Source organism: Passer domesticus, chromosome 15, assembly GCF_036417665.1.
Source record: "Passer domesticus isolate bPasDom1 chromosome 15, bPasDom1.hap1, whole genome shotgun sequence".
NCBI classification, from domain to species: Eukaryota; Metazoa; Chordata; class Aves; order Passeriformes; family Passeridae; genus Passer; species Passer domesticus.
In genome coordinates this window covers 13,357,633-13,379,193 of record NC_087488.1, presented here as the reverse complement: position 1 = coordinate 13,379,193, position 21,561 = coordinate 13,357,633, and the positions used below count along the sequence as shown (strand labels likewise).

Genomic DNA, 21,561 nt, shown 5'->3' with positions numbered 1-21,561 from the left:
TTTATTTTATCTGGTCTCCTTGCTGATTCATAAAATCAAAGAATCTTTGTGGTTGGAAAAGGCCTCTAAGATCATCAAATCCAGCCATTAACTCACCACCACACTCACCACTGAATCATATAAACCATGTCCCCAAGTGCCACAGACACTTTCTTTGAAGACTTCCAAGGATGGAGATTCCATCACTGCCCTGGGCAGCCTGTTCCAGTGCTTGAGCACTGTTTCTACACACCCTTGGCAGGCCTGGGACAAGGAATTGTCCCAAAATAGCTGGGTCTCATCAGAGGAAAGAAAACAGTGTAAGGTAGAAATGAATTGTGGGGACACTTCTGTTTCTCTTCCTTAAGTCCACTCAAAGCCCAGGTAAGAAGGAAAAAAGAATGAAGGAAATTGTTGTTTGCTCATAATTTTAAATCACATAGGGTTTTCTCAAAGGCTTTACAAATTTGTCTCAGAGGAGTTATTTTCACATCACTGCAATGTAACAGACTCACACCCAGGGAAACACCAGCATCACTCAGGAACTCCTGTAAATATGCAGAAATATATTCCCCTTAACACAGAAAGGACCTTTCCACAGGAGGTTTGTATCCCATGGGATGAGAACTGTTATTGCATCCGTACAGGTGCAAGACAAAAGGTTTTAAGAGGGGAGATTTGTTTTCTGTTTCCCAGTTAACTACAGCAGAGTCACCCTCACTCCTAACTTCCCTAAATGATGTAATGCTTCCAGTTGATGGCAATGACCAAATGGACGTTATGAAAAACAGGTTTCCTGCTTACACTGAGGGAAAGTTTCATGTGCTTCACCAAATCAGTTATGAGATATTTCCACATCAGGCTGAGCCCTGACAGAGAGAAGAATGGTCTGACTATTAGCAAACTAAGTGTCCCTAAAGTATTGAAGTCTTTTGCAATTCTGCTGTGCTTTTAAAGTGAAAAATGAAACATTTCCAGGCATATTTCATCTGAAAGGAAGAACAGGCAGCATGGCTCCTTTTACCTCTACAGAGACACAGTTTCTCTGGCACCAGGAGCCTGCAAGTCAAGGGACACAAGTGGAAAAAGCAGCACAAAAAGGGCTGGGATTGATCTCATTCCCTTCTTCCTCTCTCCATCTCCCTGGTAGAAGTAACAAGCCAGCTTAGGGAATTTCCAGATAGATTGGAAACATGGAAAACCTGTGGCTGAATTTATGCAACGACATCACTTTTCTCTGCTGTAATGGAGAGAATTGGACATATTGAATTGCTCACCACACAGATCTGGAATTTTGAAAACCCTTACTATTGCACAAATGTTGACAGGGTATTTTATTTACTGCATCATTAAAGGTTAAAGAGACTCATTCTCTGGAGGATTCATTTTTTCTACTCTTAATATCAATTAAAGCTAATTTCGGCTCTAACCAATGATTAACATAAAATATGGAAAAGCTCTAACTGAGAATTTCTGTTCATTACTCCAATTCTCTTGTATTGCTGGGGCACTTTATAGGTACTGATGCAGCTTTGTATCACCCATGACACAGATAATTTTCCCCTCCAAGGTTTATTTTTTTGTTTTGTTCATGAAATTGTTGCAAATACGCTCAAAATAACTTTGATGATTTGGAACAAAATTGTTATTTAACTATTTCATAGCTGATGGTCAGGGATGCTCTCCATGGGCTTCCCTACATGGCTGGGTACAATGTCTGGATACAAATGTACCTTGTTCCTGCAGCTTCCATATCCTTCACATATATAATAAATAAGCCCAGTCTGAGGTGCTTGTGCAGCCACAAGTTTGCAAATGGAGTGGGGAGGACTCTATAACCGTTCGAGGGAAAATGAAAAACCTTGCCTGCCATTTATGAACTGAAGCCAGTCCAGCACAGCTGGATGCATTTACCCATCTTCACTTGACAAAATACTGATTCCATCCACACAGCACAGAGAGCCCAGGAAAATAAGCTCCAGTCCATCTGCTGGGCTGTGTCAGAGGTTTGTGCAGCCCAGCTGAGGGGGCACAGGTGCCACACCACAGCTCCCCCATCCTGGGGCTGTCCAGCTGGTTTTGCTTTGAAATTGGAGGTAGTAAAACCAGAAAATATTTTTGGAAAATAGAGCACAAAGAAAAACCCCCAGCATGGCCAGCACAGTCCTGCACTAATTTGCCACGAGCTTGTCTAACCTTTTAGGACTTGTCTACTTGTATCCTAATTTTAGGCTATTTATTGTTAACAGGCACTAATCTGGGATCAATCAGTATCCAAAGGTCACAGCAGAAGGCAGAGGGAAGGCGAGGAGTGGTACAGATGCTCTGAGGAAGGTCAGCTGCTGCCACTCAGGCTGCTCTCGGGGGTAACCACACATCAATCACCCCACCAGCAGCCCGAGCCACATCCAGGGAATCAGCAGATGCCTGGTGCTGCCAGGGATTGTAACAGGCTCCCGTGGAAATCTGCAGGATGTACAAGTGGGAAAAATGCATTTGGAGATGCTCCTTGCCAAGAAGGGGAGTGGTTCCCATGCTGCTGTCACACTCCTGTGCCCAGTGCAGCTCTGGCCAGGGCTCTGCACTGAGCTGCAGGTGTCTCAGACAGGCCACTGAACTAACTACTCTTATTTTTCCTCAAGTTTTCAAGACTGCAAGTGGCTTTCCCCTTCCCCCTCCTGCATTTTCATGTTTAGCTTTCAGTGACTGGAATTCATTCGGCTGGGAGGAAGTGAAACTGCTCTCCTAAGTGGAAGAGCCACCTAATAAAGTTTTAATGGAAGATATCATTTCTAATCTTTACATTACATTAAAAGCCAGTCGGGAAATGAAAGCCCAGGAGGGTTAGGAGTGTTGGAAACACTCAGCAAGACTGCCTTATCTTCAGGGAGTTCACAGAATAAGTGTTGCCCTAAGGAACAGAATTTGCAGCAAGCAGAGAGCCGGGGCTGTTACAGACTTAGCAGCCATGTGTAGATAAATGTATTTATATTTGTGTGCATATCCACACATCCAAAGGGCAGAAGGATATCTTAGCCTTTGGACAGACTCTCCAAATCCGGCTGAGATATCCACCTGGGAGTGCCTGAGGTGATAATCTTGGAGCCCAGGCCATGGCATGGAGCATTTACCTGCTCCGCACCACCAAGGTGCTCATTTAAACACCAAAACCACTGCCATCTTCGGGGGGGGGGGGTTTGTGACTTACATAGAATTGGTCAGTTTGGGCTCTTCAATAACCCACAACCTGAATTTAAGAAACCTTCCCACCACCAGTTCCTTGCTGTGCTGAACATCCACACACAACACCAGCAGGAGCAGTCACAGAAATCTCTTTCCAGGAGCAACAGCAGAACTGAGCAGTTCTCAGGCTCGCTGTGGAGGGACTAAAACATTCAAGCACATATCAGAAAGACAATTAAAATGGGGCAAAAGAGTACCATGCATTTTTGAAACACTGGCCTTTTATTTTAAAAAGTTGACCTTGCAAATTTTGGTTGGGTGAGAAGAACCACGTTCAGTGATAAATGTTCCTTCTCACAGGTAACAAGTGGTAGGTCAAGAGAAAACAGCATCAAGTTGCTCCAGAGGAGGTTTAGGTTGGATATTAGGGAAGATACCTTCATGGAAAGAGTTGTCAAGCATTGCATCAGGCTGCTCAAGGAAGTGGTGGATTCACCATCCCTGGAAATGTTGAAAAACTCTGTAGGTGTGGCACTTGGGGACACAGTCCTGTGGTGGGCTTGACCTTAGAGGTCTTTTCCAACCGAATCAATTTGTGATTCTATAACCACCACCAAGAGTAAAACACATTCAAGAGCCGTTTTAAACTCACAAAAGGCAAACTTCAGAAAATGCTGGAATATAAATCTTCTCAGGGACCCAGCAGGCCCCAAGGTGGCAGCAATGAAGTTTCTGCAACAAGAACTGAAAGCTTCCAAGGACAGGAAGGACCTGCCAGGGTGTCCAAGCAGCAGCTGCCCCAGGGAAGTGCTCAGACCCTCTGCTGTGCTGACCCTGCTCTGAGGACAGCCAGAACAATGAGAAATTAAATTGCACTGTCACAAACCCCAACACTGGCACAAACAACAACTTCTGGCACTGCTTTGGTTTGTTTGTTATAAAGCCACTTTGGCTTTGTGTTGGGTTTTCTGCCTTCTCTCTGCTTGCTGGCAGCAGCTCCGGAGAAGAAATTTGGAGTTTTGCTAAAAGTTTCAGATATTGGTTTCCTTTGCAGCACCTGCTCCTTTGTAAGGAGTTAGAAGCTCCCTGCAGGCTCCCTCCCTAAACACACACCACAGCTGCACAGCTCATTATTTGCCACATTTATTATATAACCACCAAAATGTTGGAGGTTTAAACCTTCTTGTCTCTTTCCCATCTCTGAACTGGCTCCCAGGTGGGTTTGAGCAGCAGCAGCTGGCCCTGCTGGGCTGCTCTGCCCCAGGGGAACATTGCTGTTCTCCAAATCACCCCTGGAGCCACAAGGAAGGAAAACAAAGCCATGGATCAGCCTCTCCTCACTGCTCCTACTCACAGCTGAAAGAACAAGGCAGGGAAGAACCAGGCAAGTGGCTCTCAGCTGGACTCCTGTCTGAGTGTGATCCACACGTGCTTCCATCCCAGGGCAGCCTGATCCCCAAAGCCCTGAGCTTTCCCTGACAAAAACCTGCTGAAACCACCCATTTGAGTATTCATCTTTCACCTGTAATTTCATTTCAAACCCTTTTTTTTCCTAGGGGTTGCTGGACTTCCACCAAAATTGCTGTCAGAGATCTGGGAAATGTGAGAGAGGCAATTTTCCATGGAAAACTTCACCTCAGTGTAGCCCTGAAGTGCAGCCACCACCTCAGGGCCAGGGCTGACCCCTGGGGAGGGTCTGGCAGAGGGAACAACCTGGACTGCACATCACAGACCTGCTAGCCTGCCAGGTGAGAACCCAAAAGTGTTCAGGTTTGATGGCTCCCACCAAAATCAGTGAATAAATTCTGGGTTTGGGATAAACTGGATCTGAGATTTCTTTTTTAATCCTTCAGGTGGTTTCTCAATGAAAGTTTTGTGGAATAGAGTGGGTACAACCAGTGCTGAGATGCTGGGAAGAGGGAGCAGCAGCTGAGCCACGAGAAAGGATCTGAAGCTTCAAACACACCACAGGCAGTGGGTGGGCTTTTTGAATAAGGAGAAAATTAATTAACTCTGTGTCAAAGATCACACAGAATTTAACGAAAATCTTAAGTAAAAGATGCCAAGCATTTCTGAGGAGGCCTCCTGGATCTTTCCTTGACGATCTGCAAAGAAATGCGAAGGAAATGCTCCACTTTCAGTACCATACTGTGAAATTAAATGTTATCCTGCTACACGTTCTTTTTTTATAGCCCACTTTCTATTTTTATTCCTGTTCTGCTGTGGAAGTGTTTGCTAATAATATATGATAGGATGCTTTGTCATGAAAAAACCTAGTATCATTTATCTGTTCCTGAAAAAAGAAATTCTCAGTACAAATCTAATAAGGGAAAAAATCCTATTCTAGCTCCTGTTGGAGGAAAGGGATTGATTTATGGAGAGAGATGAAAAGCACTAAGTATGTATTGCTTGGCAAAATGAGGAATTGTAGAGAACTGTCTTTATGCATTTGAAGGGTGTAAACATCAAAGAGGCAGAAGAGCTATTTAGAGCATTAGGAAGAGGCACATCTAGGAGACATGAGCTGAAATTAAATGAACATCCTTAACTTAAAAATCATACTTCTGCCTGCAAATCTATTTCCTGGTATTATTACTTGCAGCACTCTAATGAGTATAAATGAAGCTTATAGAAAAAAACATCTAATCTATTTTTCATATCCGATCAGCAGATCTTCCTGTAACATTTATAAAGCCCAGATCCGGCACATAATCCAGAAATTTTGGGAGAAGAGCATCCTTTGAGCCTCCTCCTCCACCTTCCTATTGCCCACCAAATGTTGATCAGTACAATGGGTCACTTTCCCAGTGACCCACATCAGAAAGGATAATTCTGATTGTCAACAACCCTTCTGAGAAACAAGGGCATCCTCACAGCCTGCAGGAAACCCATCGCTGATCCTGCAGGATGCCCAAACCTGCCTGCTTGGAATTCAGTAAATTGTCCCCAGAGCTGAGCTAAAGCATCAGGGGAGAAAGGCTCTCTAGGAAACCAGAGCCTCTGCTCTCCTCCAGGCTTTGCGGGGCTCTCCAAAAACTCCAGAGTCTCCCGTGGCCTGACAGCCCACAGAGACCTCAAGGACAGAGCTTTGCTCTCCCACCACAAGGATGAAGTTTTGGAGTAAGGAGAGCTCAAGGACAGAGTTTTCTCTCCTTTCCAGCAGGCTTTGGGAGCCCCCCGTGCCCATCTGGGGTGGGATGGCAGCACAGGCTCCAGCTGAGCTGACCTCAGCCTGGCAGGGGTCTGCACATCCATGTGGATGTGCCTGGATAATTGGAAATGGCCTGCAGCTGGAGGCTCACAGCTGAAAACATCACTTGGTTACACACCTCCCTTCTGATTCCTACCAGCCAGCCCAGGATAACAAGGCCTGTCCCTCTCTGTGCCTTTTCTCAGCAGCATTTCACAGGTGACAGATGCTGGAGGTGGCAGGAAAGAACTCTCTGCTCTCAGCCTCCCCAGAGAAATCCTCAAATCCTTCCAGAATTACAGACACCTTTTATATTATTTTTTCTGCCTAGGTTTTTAGTCTAAAGACAAGACTGCAGTCGCATATTAGCCATTAAAATGAAGTAAAGGAGGTGCTTTCTGTGCTCCCTCACTTCCCCAGCAGGAAAAGAGGTGAAACCCAGGGGAACAGAGGCAACAAAATTGCTAAGTCAGAGCACAGAGGCCATGCAGGCTGTGACTTCCCAAACATCCTGATCCCTTCAGTCAGAAACCACTTCATCATCAAACACAGCATTTCAGGTGCATAAATAAAAAGGAAGAGAAATGATTGCAATAAGCTTCTGATAATAGCCAAGGTTCACAACTGAATCTGTGATATTTTAGCAGAAAGCATATATTCATGTAAAATAAACATGATGCCTGTGAATGACAGGCTCTGATTTATACTCCTGATGTTTCCAGCCCTACAGCATCATATGAACATTGTAATGAAAAATGTTCAGCAGCAAATAGGGAAGGCTGGATCTCTGTAGGCAGGAAGGGAATTACACTGCTTCCCGTGCCCCTGCCTGGGGCCACCCAGGTCCCACATTTGTTCACATCCAGAAACATCAGTTCCTGGAGGGATGGAGTTTCTGATGTAGTCACGGCCCTGTGCAAAGCCTGAGCAGCTGAGGAAAGCTCCTCCAAGCTGCAGGGCAGCAGCTGTGGTGCTCAGACATGGGCAGGGGACACAGGGCTGGGGCAGGGCTGTCCCCACCCCTCCCTGGACACTCACTCCCACTCTGCAGCCTTTGCAGCAAACTCACAGAGCACAAGCCACAAACCCCAAAAAAATCAAAATAACATCTTACCATGGGGGAAAGGCCACGTTCTTCAGGTGGGTGATGGGGCTCCCATGATGAGGCAGGGTCACTGGAGACCTGCACATCAGCTGAGCTCAGGAGAGGAGCAGCACAACCAGGCTGAGCTTAGATGGGCTCTGGGCCCGTGGGTGGGGTGTAGAGCCCAGGTGAGGCTGGGCAAGGTCTGTCCCCACCCCTCCATCCTCTCCACCCTCAGCTGGGGGAAATCCCTGCCTGACAGTTCAGGGCCTGTCTAGTGGAGGTCTGAGGGTCTCCAAGTTTGGAATAAACCCCAAGAGAATCCAGGGGGGCACAGCTCAGATGTCACCCCCCACTGACCAATGCCCAGGCCGTCCCCTGCAGCCACTGGTGACTCCCAGCCAAGTCCCCCAGTTTATACACTGAACATGGTGTCCTAAGGTAGGAATATCCCTTTGGCCACTTTGGGTCACCTTTCCTGTCCATGGAAGGCAGAGCTTGAGACACTGAAAAGTCCTGGGCTTGGGGTGAGCTCCCCTCAGCCACAACTGAGCCATTGGTGTCACCAGCACTGCTCTCACACTGAGCCCAAAGCACTGTACCAGCTACTCAAGAGAAAATTAACTCTATCCCAGCTAAACCAGGACAGCCCCCTCTGTCCTTTTGTGTCCCCTGAACACCACGCTGGCCCTGCAGGCTGTGCCCAGCTGGGGCAGGAACTGGAGCAGAAAGGCACTAACCCTGCACGGGGCTGCAGGAGAAGCTGCCCCAGGAGCCACCCTGCTGAGAGACCCCTGCTGCCTCAGGCTGCTGCAGGAGATGCACCACGCCAGGGCATGTGGCTCTCTGAGGGAGAGAGGAGTCCATTTGTGTCAGGAGTGAGTTTGGCCTCGGGCTGGAGCTGTTTAGAATAATCTTGGACACGGTGACCTGTGGAAAGCACTCGTTCAGCACCTGGTGCAGTAGAGAGCCCAGTCTGCAAACAGTAAAATCTGGATGCTCTTCCAACCAGAACATGTCCAAACACTGTCAGAGATTTCTGGTGAGGTTAGAATTTTCCTGTCTCTTAAAGGAGTTTCATTCTCAGGGCACTGGATCCATTTCACAGTCTCCTACATAAACATCCCTTAGTCATTCCCTTAACAGGGTGAATGTGAACAAACTCCCCAAATTGTCTAAAGTTCTTCTTGTGGTCAGTTATTAAAGCCAAGGCACAAGAAACATGCTCAGATGTGAAAAGGCCACAGCAGAGAAAGCATAGTCTGGGCATGGGAGCACCCAGCAGAGAAGAAAAGCTGGAAGAAGAAGGTGTGAGAGACTGCCCTGTGCTGGCAGGCCATGGAGATTGGTGCATCTCATGCATCCTGACCAAAAAAAATCACTACAATACAGCCAAAACAAGGGGAGGCTGATGAATGAAGCTATTACAGGTGACAGGGGACAGAGACACAAAGCAGAGGAGTTGAAGTGTTGCTTAATGACTCGTGTGGAGGTGTAGGAGAAGGTGGAGAGACAAAACATCCCAATCACTGTCAGCTCCTAATGGGTACAAAATGCTCATTGAAAACCCAGCACAAGGTCACTGGTCCCTGGGGAGCACAAGGAGGAGGCAGCAGCCAGAACCCCTTGTCCTCTGTGTCACCACAAACAGGCCTGAGCCACCTCTGGACACATTTTGGTGCTTGGGAGCACGTGAGGCTTCAGTGAGTAAATCAGGTTTGTTTCACAGGTTCTCCTTCCTCCACTCACTGTCCCCAGCTGGGGCTTGCCCCATTGACTGGGCCATGCTGCAGCATTGATTGCTGCCCAGGAGATGTGGGATGGGGGGTTTGGAAGCTCACTGCCCTCTGCTGATCTCCCCATCTCCTGCAGCTGTGAACTTGTGGGATGAGGTAACGTGGCAGGACTGTCTTTGCCTTCCAAAGCTCTGCTCAGAAATCCTGGCAGGAATTGGCCTGTGGCAGAGCTGTGGGAGGCTGCTGCCTTTCTCTGCCCAGGGTTTCTTCAACTTGCCAATAAACTCCACGGGCTCAGAGATGAGTCAGGAAAGTAAGAAGCAAGATCCTGATCCAAAGGCAGCACCACAAAAGGCTTCCCCATCCCCAGGCTCCTGGAGGAGGGCAGCAGGTCTGTGATTATTCACACAAGCTGAGTGCAGAGAGGCTGTTCCTGGGCATTGTGTGTGTACTTTTGCATGAGAAATGCTTTAAAGAGGAGCAATTATAGAAAAAGTTGTCTAGTAACTGAAAGAAAAAGCAGGAAAGAATAAGCAGGTGTGACACTGCCTGGGGTACATCAATGAGAGCAGGGCAGTGGAAGATGAGCAACTGCATCAACTCTCCCTAGGGGCTGCCAGCTATTTGTCTAAATTGCATTTCTCAGCAATGCTGAGGAACACTCCCCCTTCTCTCAAAGCACAGATGAGAGCAGGGCTCCTGTGAGGTTTCTTCCCCTCATCCCTTCTCAGACCTTCCCACACATCTGGGAACTGCTCCCTGCTTTAGGAGCTCACCACACACAGGTCAGGCTCTTCCCTCAGGACCAAATTCACTGCTTTGGTGAAATTCTGGCCTCTGTTTTGGCAACAATGGGGTAGCTGGAGATCCAAACACAACCATTTGCCTTTTTTACCCTATTCCAGTTTTGTACTTCATAAATGTTGTAAGATTTACACTGTTTGGGGGCAGGAGGATATGGGGAATACTCTGAGCAGCAAAGCTGTGCTGTGTTCCTCCATCCCTCAGACCAAAAATGTTTCACCAACTGATTTAATTACACGAAGCTTATGCCAGAGTTATAGAGGGATTATCTGGGTTTTATCATGGTTATTAGAGAAAATTACTCTATTGTTACTATTACAGAGTTACAAAAAGTAAAGAGGAATCACAGGAAACTTGGCAAGGGCTCATTAGCAGTGTGGTAGTGTCTGCAGAAGCTAATTAAAAATGTCTATACCTCATAATAACCATTTATCTCATCAGAGCCTCCATTCCTTACGTCTCTTTCTCTGGATAGAGTGAGGGGGAATGATCTCTGCTCGCTGGTGAATGCACACACAGCAATACATCTGAGCTTGGCACAGCACAAATGGCTTTGTTCCGGGATGTGAAGCCACCAGCACTGCTCTTGCCTGCCTGAGCTGGGCTGGCTGTCCTTCCCTTGCTCACAAGGACACAGAGATGCTCAGGGACATGCTGAGAGTCACTTCAGGAAATATCCCAGCCAACCATCACATGCTGGCTGTGAGAGGATGGAGACAGCGAGCCTGGAGGAGGTGCTGGTTGGGAAGCATGGAAACAGCATTAAAGCAGAACATTGGCACAAGGGTTTGCATTTGCTGTGCCCAAAGTCCTGCAGAAGCCACTGGTACCTCTGGTGTCTCAGCAAAGCTCTGGACTGAGTTGTTGACAAGGCAGGCAGGATTTCCTCAGACAACATCTGTATCTCCTCTGTCACATCACTCCTTCTGCAGGCCTCCAAAGCAAACAGAAAAATGACAAAGCTCCCAGCTAATCTGTGTTATCAGGAAGAAGAAATCAAGGTGAAATCCAGTTTGTCAACAGGGGTGTGAGTGCTGACAGGAGATGGATCAGAACAGGCGAATGCCAGCTGTAGTTTTGCCTGACAAGTCATTTCTCACACAATGCCTGGATGCTGATGGATATTCTGGAGATGATTCTTGATAAACTTGTTTTGATTGGAGTTGGAGTTGAAGGGGTCTGTAGGGAAAGCAGAGGAGTGAATCCCAAAGGCCGTGGTGGTTGTGATACCATTTTCTGTTCTGCCCCGTGGTCCTGGCCAGCACAGAGGAGACAGAGCTGAGAGGCAGAGCCAGCCTGCCTCACTCTCCAGGGAGAGAAATGTGCTTCCACTTCTTAGCCCATCCAAAATATCAGTCCTTTGGATATAAATTCCTCATCACATTTTTAGTAAAGCAGGAGTGCATGCTTCATGACAAAATCCTTGAGCCCATCCCAGTGAAGTCAGAGGCAAAATTCCCCTCAGCAGCACTGAGATGATGCTTCCTGTGACAGCAAGGGCCAAGTCTGAAACCCACTGGCCTCCAACACAACCTGGCTGGACCTCAGTGCTCAGAGGTGCTGCTCCTCCTTGCAAGAGTTCACAATCTCTTGCCCAATTGAAGTCTTTTCTGAGACCTCTGCTTGACACCAGCTGACCAAGGTTTTACTGTGTCTCTTTCTCCAGAGCTCTTATCCATGACTTTTGGCAGAAATCAAAACATTTTTGTCCCAAACCATACATTTTTATTGTCCCATGCTAAGGAGGACCTCTGTTAGTTCTCCTATTACTGCTATTCTTACTGATGTGCACACAGATGATGAGTAGTGCCTGCTCTCATCCAGCATATCCAGCCTGACCTCCCTGGCAACTGGGAACACTTTTTCTTGAATCCAGTCAATTAAACCTCACCACTGTGCCTGTTGAGCAGCTCTAGCTCTCAGGAAAGAAAACCAGGTACTGAAAACCCTGGCACATCCCCCAGAAATAGCACCCTCCTTTTGAAAAGAACACGATAAAAATCAGGATTTTTCTCCCACAATTTCTGCACACTTTCTCTTTTTCAGCTTTCCCTGCCAAACTCCATCCTCAGATGCATTCCTGCTGGTTCTGTGTTGTGTCAGCCTGTCTCCCAGACATCCTCTGCTTTCTCAGGCACACAGCAGCCCAGCTGCTGCCCTAGATGGGGAAATCTCTTCTTGCAATGGCAGCAGTCACTAAGGGCCTTGGTGGATGAAGCAACCCATGACTCACTTCCACAGCTTTTCCAGGAGATGCTGGAGGCAGGACATTGAGCTCAGCTGAGATTTCCCAACACAGGAAAGAGTCAAAGAGCTGTTGTAATGTTTGGGTGGCCAAACATGAGTCATTCCCAAGCCTAGATCATGCTTTTCTCCCCTGAAATCAAATTATCTACTAAGCCAAACTAATCATTCCTAATGAAAACAAGGTGGAACAGCTTTTCTGGAATGAGGGGAGTTGTGAGGAGCATGAACTTAACTCCCCTTTGAGTTTATGGGATGTCCCTCACACCAGAAACCAGGCTGAGAAAAGAGGTGGGAGACAGACATATCCCATCAGATCCTGTCCTCCAAGACTGGAGTTTTGCAGTGCTGCAAAATCTCACCTGAAACAACCTGATGGAGGACCTAGATTTTCTTGCAGTAAATGACTAAAAGAGTAATTAAATAATTATGCAGTTGAGAATTGTTCTCAGTTGTTATCTGAGAATTAGCAGAGATAAGCACAGTGGTATAAACTGTGATTCAGGCTAAGAAAAGCAGGGTGTTACACATATTCCATGCATGGAGGAGGAGGTGTAACATACACACAGAGAAGAAATCAGCTGAAAGAAAGGGAGAGCTTTGAGCACTGAAAAATTAAGAGACAGAAAAGAAGGAGGGGGGTTAATCAGCATTAGTGCTGCTTCCAGTCCCCAGGTCCCTACAGAAATGAAATTGCTTGACTTGTACAAGGTCACCCATTATCCATCCATGCCATTGCTTTCATCCCTCCCTTTCCTGGGAGAGGGCAGTGATGTCCTTGTGCTGCAGCCTTGCCTCCATCACAGAGGGGTTAATCTGCTCTCACTCCCCACCTCTTTAAATACAAGTCATAAATGTGATTGTTTGCTTGCTTTTATTACAAGAGCTGTAGCTCTCCTGGAGAAAATACACCTTGCACCAATACACTGGAGTTTCCAAAGGGAAGTTTAAGTCTCCTTCAGCAAACATAATGGTCACAGGCTTTAAATCTTATGATGTGGGCAATAAGCTGTTATTGGCCAAAGCCAAAATAATAGCCAAAAGCTATTATTGCCAGAGCATAAAAGGAAAAATACAAGGCCTCACAGCCCAGAGCCTGCAGCTCCAAACTGTAGGTGTAACATAACTAACATATATAGATATAATTCTTTGTATAGTTGCCATAAATACATGGTACATACCTATGGCACTTGCATACACACATATACACATAAATAAATAAATAAATGTATTTGAAGTACCCACAAATGGTATTGGAGAAAATCAAGTCTCTGTTTTTCATTACCACCTGTAATTCCACCTGGGCCCGTTACTTCTTTCACTGAAGTAATGAATGAAGTAATAATTCTCCCTAAAAGCTGTGGGGTGACCAGCCTCACACATCAGTGGGGCACTGGGAATGGGCATTAGGAGTGGTCAGATCCAGATATAAGAGCTGAATTCTTCCACTCTACCCCAAATTCAGAAGAAACCCAGCAGTTTTAGGAGATTTAAGTTTATTTTCGTGCTGTAAGCCAGAACAAACTGGAGCTGTGATGTGGCTGCAAGCATCTGGAGGTGCTCATGAAACCAGCACTCAGCATGAGTTGAAAACTTGGCTTTGTGTCCCTGAATAAGCCAAAAATAGTTTTTTCCATAGGGACTAAGTGACCTCCCTGCTCCCTTCCCAACTCTGTGTGCTTTATCTGATGGGCTTCAAGGGATTTCCTCTGATTATTGCACACACCTCTGGAGACACATTCAAAAGGATCCTGAGTGCCTGTAAAACCTCTCCCTGGGAAGTCAGCCCGTGGAGAAACCTCACGGAGGAGATGTAAATCTTGGGAGCGTTTATAGCAGCTCCTCCAACATCTGTAATTCCTGTATCAGCAAACACTTTACACGTCGCTCTGGGATGGAGAGGAGGGAGTTATTTCAGAAAGTAATCACTTAACATCCACGGCTCTACATGGCAGAAAAAAAAATAAGAAAAAAAAAAAGTAATTCCAAACAGCTTTCCTAATTCAGACTGTGTTAAAATGTATATATATAAATATATATATATATATATATATATGAACTTACAGCATTTCACTGCTGGTCATTTTCCGCTGGCTGGCCATGGATAAACTCTCAGTCACGTCCAGACCCTGCCGTGCTGCAATGACTGCTGGAATAGTAAAATATTCCTGCTGGCTCTCTTCTAGTGGTTTTCCTTCCTAAAAGAAGAAAATTGCCCTGTTCTGGATTAAAGGAGGTGATGGGTTAAGAGCAGAGTATTATTGGGTGGTAAGAGAGGCAGCAGAAGTGGGATAAAAAATGAGGGAGAAGGAGGAGGGTTTTGGTGCATGTTGGCATTTTGATAGCACACCTAACTCTGGCCAGACTAAACCCTCAGCCTGCTTTGGCAGCACTGGGATGATGGGTTTGCAGCCTATTTTACAAACCCCAAATGTATTTTGATAAAAAGTGCCACAGCAATGAAAGGAATCAATACAGCAGTGCCTCTGTGTGTGTGTTTTATATTAAGACTTAGTTGATGACTTCTCATCATTTGAAAGAAATGTTCAGCCTCAGTGCTTGAAATTATCCAGCTGCAGCATTTTCTACTCAATCCAATCTCCAGTTAATTTGATCCTTCATTTATCTTGAACAAAGCCTCCTAATAAAAACATTTGTATTACAAATGATACACTTGATCAATGGGATTGCTTTAGGCAAGTATTTGATAATTTGAACACTAGCTATAAAAAGTTCTCATTTAATCAATGTGGCTGGCCAAAATTTGGTGGGAGAGAAAGCCCCAAACCTGCACATGAGTGAACAGCCAGACTATAATTACATATCAGGTTATTTAGATGTTCTTACCAACATTATTGTTAGAATTGGCCAGTGTAATTGGTGTGATATTAGCCTTAATTATTTTTGGTAACACAATTAATTATTTAGTTCACTCAAAGTGACAAGAATGGAATGAAACAAAATAAGGAGCTGGCTGGGCTGGGAATTATTAATTTTCTTTCAATCCCATGATTCCTTCAGTCAAATCAATGAGATAAATAGTCAGATGGAAAAAGCCAATGGACATTTCCATCGAACAGGAAGAGCATCCAGGTCCCAGGCAGGTGAGGAGATGATATTGGGCCCTTCACAGGGGCATCATTCAGGTCTCAGATGATGTTTTTTCAAACCTACAAGATCTCCAAGGTCATGGGGTGCTCTGCTAAGGGTGGTGCATTCCCCCCAAGGCTTGTGTCCAAAATAGAAAACATTATCCCTTGGCAGCAAAAGTGAATTTCTGCTTTATTGCATCTGTTGCTATCCTTGGATGCTTTGAGAAGAAGTCATGTTGCTTGGAATGTTATCCTGTGTTTATTTTCATGAACATAGGTATTAATCAACATTTTTCTCTGTTCTCCACAGATGGCTCAGGGACGCCTTTGGAAAGCAAAGACAAATTCCAGGTCAGGGTTCCTGTTGTTGGACACTATTATATGTGGGAAGTGAAATTATTCCTCTCCTTCCTCAGATTTTTTTCATAAACACTGAAAACTCCTCATAGTTCCCCCATCCCTCCTGCACCTTGGCTGAGGAGCTTTATTTTGACACAGCCACCAGCAGGTATATCATGAAAAAAGTTCAGAAGGGCTAAAAAACATCCACAGTGTACATCAGAATATTTCACTTTGTTTCTTCAACCCTTTTAAATCAGCATTTTTAGGACTTCATTTAAAGTGGGAGACAGGAAGCAGTGCAGTGAGGACTCTCTGCTGTCACATCATGCACGACACAACAGCCCCAAATCCCTTTCAATCCATCACTTATTTCCCTCTAGAAACCTTTTCCTTTTTTTTTTTTTTTTTTTTTTCCCTCCTTTCTGGATTGTCTTTGACTGCTATTTATTTTTTTTTGGTTAGTTGACTTCAAGGGACATTTCTCCTGGCTGGATAAAGATGTTTTACAAACAAATGCAGGGGAACATTTCTGATGTGGAAGCAGCCGGGTCCCCGTGGGCAGGTGAAGTTTTGTGTCACTCAGCTCTGCTCCATCAGGGAGCAGCATTTTTCACAGCTGCTCCACCAACAGGCCCCGAGCAACGGCAGGGACCAAAGTGAGAGGAATTAAAGGGCTGCTCGAGGTTCCGTGGGGCTCTAAGGGCTCCCCTGGGGAGGATAAAAAAGAATTAGAAAAGGTTTTATTGACGTGGGTATGTAGCCTGTGCTTTGATAGGCACGCAGTGAGTAATTGTCAGTGTGGGGAGGAGAGTTCTCCACAGCTGAAACTATCATTTATACCCTGTGGAGAGTTAAAAAACTCTCAGTGAAGCACACAGGTAGGCACGACGGCCCAAGGCCCAAACAAGGGGTACTAAACAGGCAGCGAGGATTTATAAAGCAGCAATAGATTGCATTGCTCCATTTCAAAGAGCTCCACGGCTCCTGCAGCACCCCAAGACACCGAGAGGCAAAGACATCACCATCAGCAAAACGTGTGCTGAAAAAAAACAAAACAAAACAAAAAACACCACTGGGCAAATCTGCAGCTGCCAGAGGAGAGGCAAACACGGCGAGGCATCAGCTCAGCATCTGGAGGGGAGAGCATCTGCTGAGAGACACCTCGACGCTTACTTGGAGTGAGAAATCATCACTCTGGCTGCAATTCTTCACGAGCCAGACGCACCGAGTGAATGGAATCCACACAAATGAGGTCGTTAGCATAAGCGAATACGCTCTTCATTCCTTCAAGAATGAAAAATATGAGTAATTCCCTGGCACAGCCCAATTACAGCCTGCCAGCACTAGCACATGGGTTATATCTATTATGAAATAATAAGATAACATTAATAAGATTCCCAGAAAGGGCATTAGACAGCTAATCTCACTACTGTGTACAACTGGTCTAACTATTCAGGCTGTCTCCAGCCTGCATGGCTCTACACTCTCCAGGTCTTTCTCATCATTTTCGCTGAGAAAAGTTCAGGTCTACCAGCCTTTAAGCAGGAGGTTCTGAGTGGGAAGCAGCGAGCTTCTCAGGGAGTGCTGAGAAACACTGGGTAGCTGCTCATTTTTCAGGAGTTTCAGTAGCAGCCATAAACGTGAGAGCTACAGCAAACAATCACACCACCCGTGAAATGTCCCTGTAGACAGAGGCAGGCTGGCGGCTGTATTTTGGGTCGTTAACCTGAGTGTTTCAGACACGTGCAGGAAAAGCTTCCTGAATAATCTTCTTTTTTCCCCCATTTCCTTGTGTCATGAGGCTCCCGACCCTGCATGCACACACAGCAGCCAGAGCTGTTTCTTGGGTGTATTAGCACAGGCAAGAAACTGAATTTCATCTTTCGGATGAACATCACCCCACCTTCCTGAGACACGCCCAGCTAAGCTTTAAAGAGAAAAAATGGGCAATAAGACATACATAGACTTGAGCATAACAACACACATTGCTCAGAATCCTGCTAAGGCAGGAGGCAGCCGACATTTCCATCCCTGTAATTTAGCAAGATGCATCTCAGGCTCTCGCAAGGAGCATCCAGCTCCCCGGGACCAAGGACACGTCAACAGCAGCAGCCAGACCCCGCGAGTTTGGCAGGTGGCTAAATTGGCTCCACAGCCTCGCTGGCCCTGCTCGGGGAAGGAAAGACGCCGAGTCTCAGCACAGAGGGCTGTAATGAGGATTAATAAGGCGTGTGAAGACGCTCTGTAATTGTCCGGCAGGCTGTTTCCTTTGCACCTTATGCTGTCGTTTATGCTCGTGCAAAGTGGCTGTAAAACGCCCCAGGTCTGATTCAATAGAACTCTGCAGATTCCTCGCACAGGTGTAAATTGCTCCGTGAGGTTCAGGACACTGTCTAAATGCAAACTAATCTGATCATCTCTGTTGCCTCTTTTTTTTTTTTTTTTTTTTTTATTCTCTTCTCTTCTGTAAACTCCTCTGCAGCCAATTGAACATTTTAGTGCCTAATAAACTACAAAATATCAGGTATTTAGTGCATGAACTTACATCCCAGAAATAGAATTCGCAGCGCTGGCCTCACGGAGAGCTGGAGCTGCATCAAGATGCCAAGACTGGACCACCAGCACTGCAGTCCTGTGTGCTGGTTGCTGCCCACAGCCGTGGAACATTCACATCATAAACCTCAGGGGCTGGTGCACAGTGACAGCGAGCCTGAACCCCGGAGAAACCATGAAAAATGAGCTAACGACATAATTCGGGAGGGAACGGGCAAAAAACAATGCCTGACCTTGTTCAAACATAGGAAAAAACAACTGCAGAACGACAGCAGCTGTAAAATGAGCCTGAACTAAACTGTATGAGCTGGTATTGTAGGGAATAACCCTTAAGAGGTGGAAGGCTTTGATAGACGCGCTCCTACAGGTAGCTTCAATCCCTGGCAGCTGCAAGGATTCAGTAATGAATGTCAGACTGCTGGGCAGCTGTGAGGGGAATAAACAGCTATTTGCCTTCAGTGGAAGTAGCATCAGTTTGACATATGACATTCAAATGATACGAGCTTTAAAAGTGTGGTTAAAGGACTGCTGTTTGACTTGGAACCTCGGGCCCGCCGAAGCGGCATCGCCGCCGTTTACCTTGGCTCTGGGGGGGATTGAATCACTGAGCTTAAAGATGAAAGATCAAAGTGTTTCTGCAAATCCAGCCCGCAGTATGTCGTGTGTCCAGCTGCTGGAGAACGTGTGCTGGAGTGAGGAGAGGGGTAAGATGGATCCTCCCCCTGCTGCGGCCTTTGGCTCTGGCGACGGCTGCTGTGGGCACACGTGGGACTGAGGAGACACAAGATGGGGGATGAAATCTGGGGAATGGGGTGAGAAAAAGGGTTATCCCCACCTGGTCTTTCCCACAGCACCCCTTTCTCCTGCCATTCTTTTCTTACTCCACATTGGTGGGTTCCTCTTCAAGGCTCTTTGCATTTTGCCTTGCAGGACACCAGCCCACCCTGCACCATCTCCTGCTCTTTTTAGAGAAAAAAGCACTGCCAAAACTTGCCTGCCTGTTTTAGGAGCCCTTGTTAGGCCCTTGTTACATCAGCCTGTCAGCTAACTACCAGCACTCATAACCCTTTGATAACCTACCTACTGAAGTGCTTTGGCTTGCAATCTTCACACTGAAACAAGAGCTCAGGACCAAAGTTGCTGGAGGAAAAAATCACTGCTTCCTGACCTTTGGGCAGACTCTGTGGGCTGATTATCTCATCGATTTTAACCGAATTGAGCATTCAATACGGGTGTCTGGAGGCCTGTCTCTCCTCAGCAGCGGGTACAGTACAGCACCAGCAGCAATAATACAGACAACCTCTATGCCAGCCAGGGTCAGGGGCAGGAGAGCTCCATGTTTCTTGTAAATTGTGGCAGGCATGATTAGTCCACCTGAGCCTGGCCCCAGGAGCACCAGGGCACACAGGGAGCCTGCAGTGAGAGCTCTTCAGAGAGGGAGCACCCTGTGAAGTACAAATGGGTGCTCTTGCCTGGAAGGAGCCAAAATAACTGAAGTAGAAATGAGTGGGACCAGATTGGAGTGATGCCACTCGAGGGGGGACTGTCCTTCCAGAAGGAGCTGTGCTGAGCTGACACCTGTTTGCTCTGGGAAGAAGTGCTCTGCTGTAGGAGGGGATATGCAGAGCAGAGGAGTTCATGCTGAGGGCCCTCAGTCATCCTGGATGGTTTTTAGGGAGAGTGGAGGACTTGCTTCAAGCAGTCAGCAGCTGGAGTATATTAGAGGAGCTCCTGAAGCTCTTCTGCTGTAGTGCCCTCCAAAAGGAAACCCATTTGCTGACTCTGAGACCTCACTAGAATCTGAATCAAAACGTGGCATGAGGTGGACACACATCAAATTTCACTATTGCCTAAGTGTAAATAATGTTTTAAAAAATTATAGGTGCAGGTAAACTGAGGCACAGGGCTGTGAAAGAGCACAGCTCCACTTCCCCTGGACATGGGGGAGTGGTTACCTCTGGAAATCAGACCAGAAAGGGTTGACACCAAACAGCTCCCAGACAGCTGCTCAGTCTGGAACAAACCCAAGAAACAGCATCCCAGGTACTGAACCTGCTGGAGAATTCAGCATCCAAGCATTTCCCCACTGCAAGATCACTCCCAAACCACTCCCCAAAGCCAAATCTGCTGGCAAACCTCCCTCTAGGACACTTGGGAACTCATACAGACGTGTGCTTCCTGCTCTTAAGCACGACATTCAGCACAACAAAGATGAGAGGTGACAGAACTCCAGTTTTGTCCCCTGGCAGAGCCCCAGCAGGTGCTGGGGGATGAGGCAGTGCTGTGTCCACCTCTCTGCAGGTTCAGCAGCGTTCCCAGCCCAGCTCTGCTCCCTTGGCACAGGGTGCAGCAGATGAAGATGCCTTTGAACAGACATGAGAGGGGCTGAAACCCTTTGACACCTCCAAGTGAACTGTATATTTCCAAAATGTTAAGCAGCTTTGTGAGAGAGATTATCCTGAAGGATGTTTTCCTGCAGTGTTGACATTTCTGTGTGATTAATTCCAACATGGGCATGGGGTGAGGAGGCAAAACCCTTTTCTCACTGCCACTGGGCAAGCTCTGGCCTTTGCCCCAGCAAGGTCATTAATTCATCCCTGTGACACTGCAGGTGACTTTGTCACCCTCATCTTCTTGGTCACTTCTCAAGGCAGAGGACTTTCCATGCCCCTTTTTATGAACCACTGTGATGGTATAGGCACTTTTCAGCTGTTTGTCCTCCAGGGGTTTGACTGCCTGTACATTTACTCCATGTGTGTCACCCTGCCTTGACTTTGGAAAAGAGGACAGCAGCAGCTGAAAACAAAGATGGATTGTCACTTTTGGACATTGGTGGCAGAAGGGAGTTGCAGGTGATGAGGGCAGAAGGGCAAGCCATGGCTGCCTGAGCTGCTGGGAATTTTCTAACCCTCTCACCCAGTTCATTGATGACTCTCTAGAGAAGCAGCCTCACTCCTCCTCTACACTTCCAGTCAAAGGTGTCTTGCACTGGGGAATTTAATTTACTGCAGAAAGGTTATTATATCCCTTCTGAGGTTTTCTACTCAATTCCTAAAAAATATAGAAAGTAAGTATGAAAAGAATATATAATAACATATGTATAATCTATCTACCTCTATGAAAAAGAATATAAAAGAAATATAAAAACTGCTATGTAGTGAATAAAATTCCTTTTGCAATAGGAATCACTTCATACCCTCAATGACTCTGCTCAGCTGTTCTTTTTGGGCTGTTGTACCTTCAGCTCTGCACCTCCAGGAGCAGCTCTTAGGATTTATGGAACCCACAGGGATTCATCCAGGATGAAAAGACTTTTCATCACCTGGCCAAAGGCTTATGAGATCTACAGATGGA

The 21,561-nt window shown here is 46.4% G+C and overlaps 1 long non-coding RNA gene across 1 annotated transcript; it reads right to left on the bottom strand.

Annotated features, from left to right (window-relative positions):
- Positions 1 to 13,118: 13,118 nt before the first annotated feature.
- Positions 13,119 to 21,395, bottom strand: LOC135281711 (uncharacterized). The gene is made up of 3 exons (XR_010348253.1): positions 18,200 to 21,395; positions 14,285 to 14,418; positions 13,119 to 14,164 (listed from the first exon to the last, which is right to left on the bottom strand). It is a non-coding gene; the product is annotated as an uncharacterized LOC135281711 (long non-coding RNA).
- Between the last annotated feature and the right edge of the window lie 166 nt (positions 21,396 to 21,561).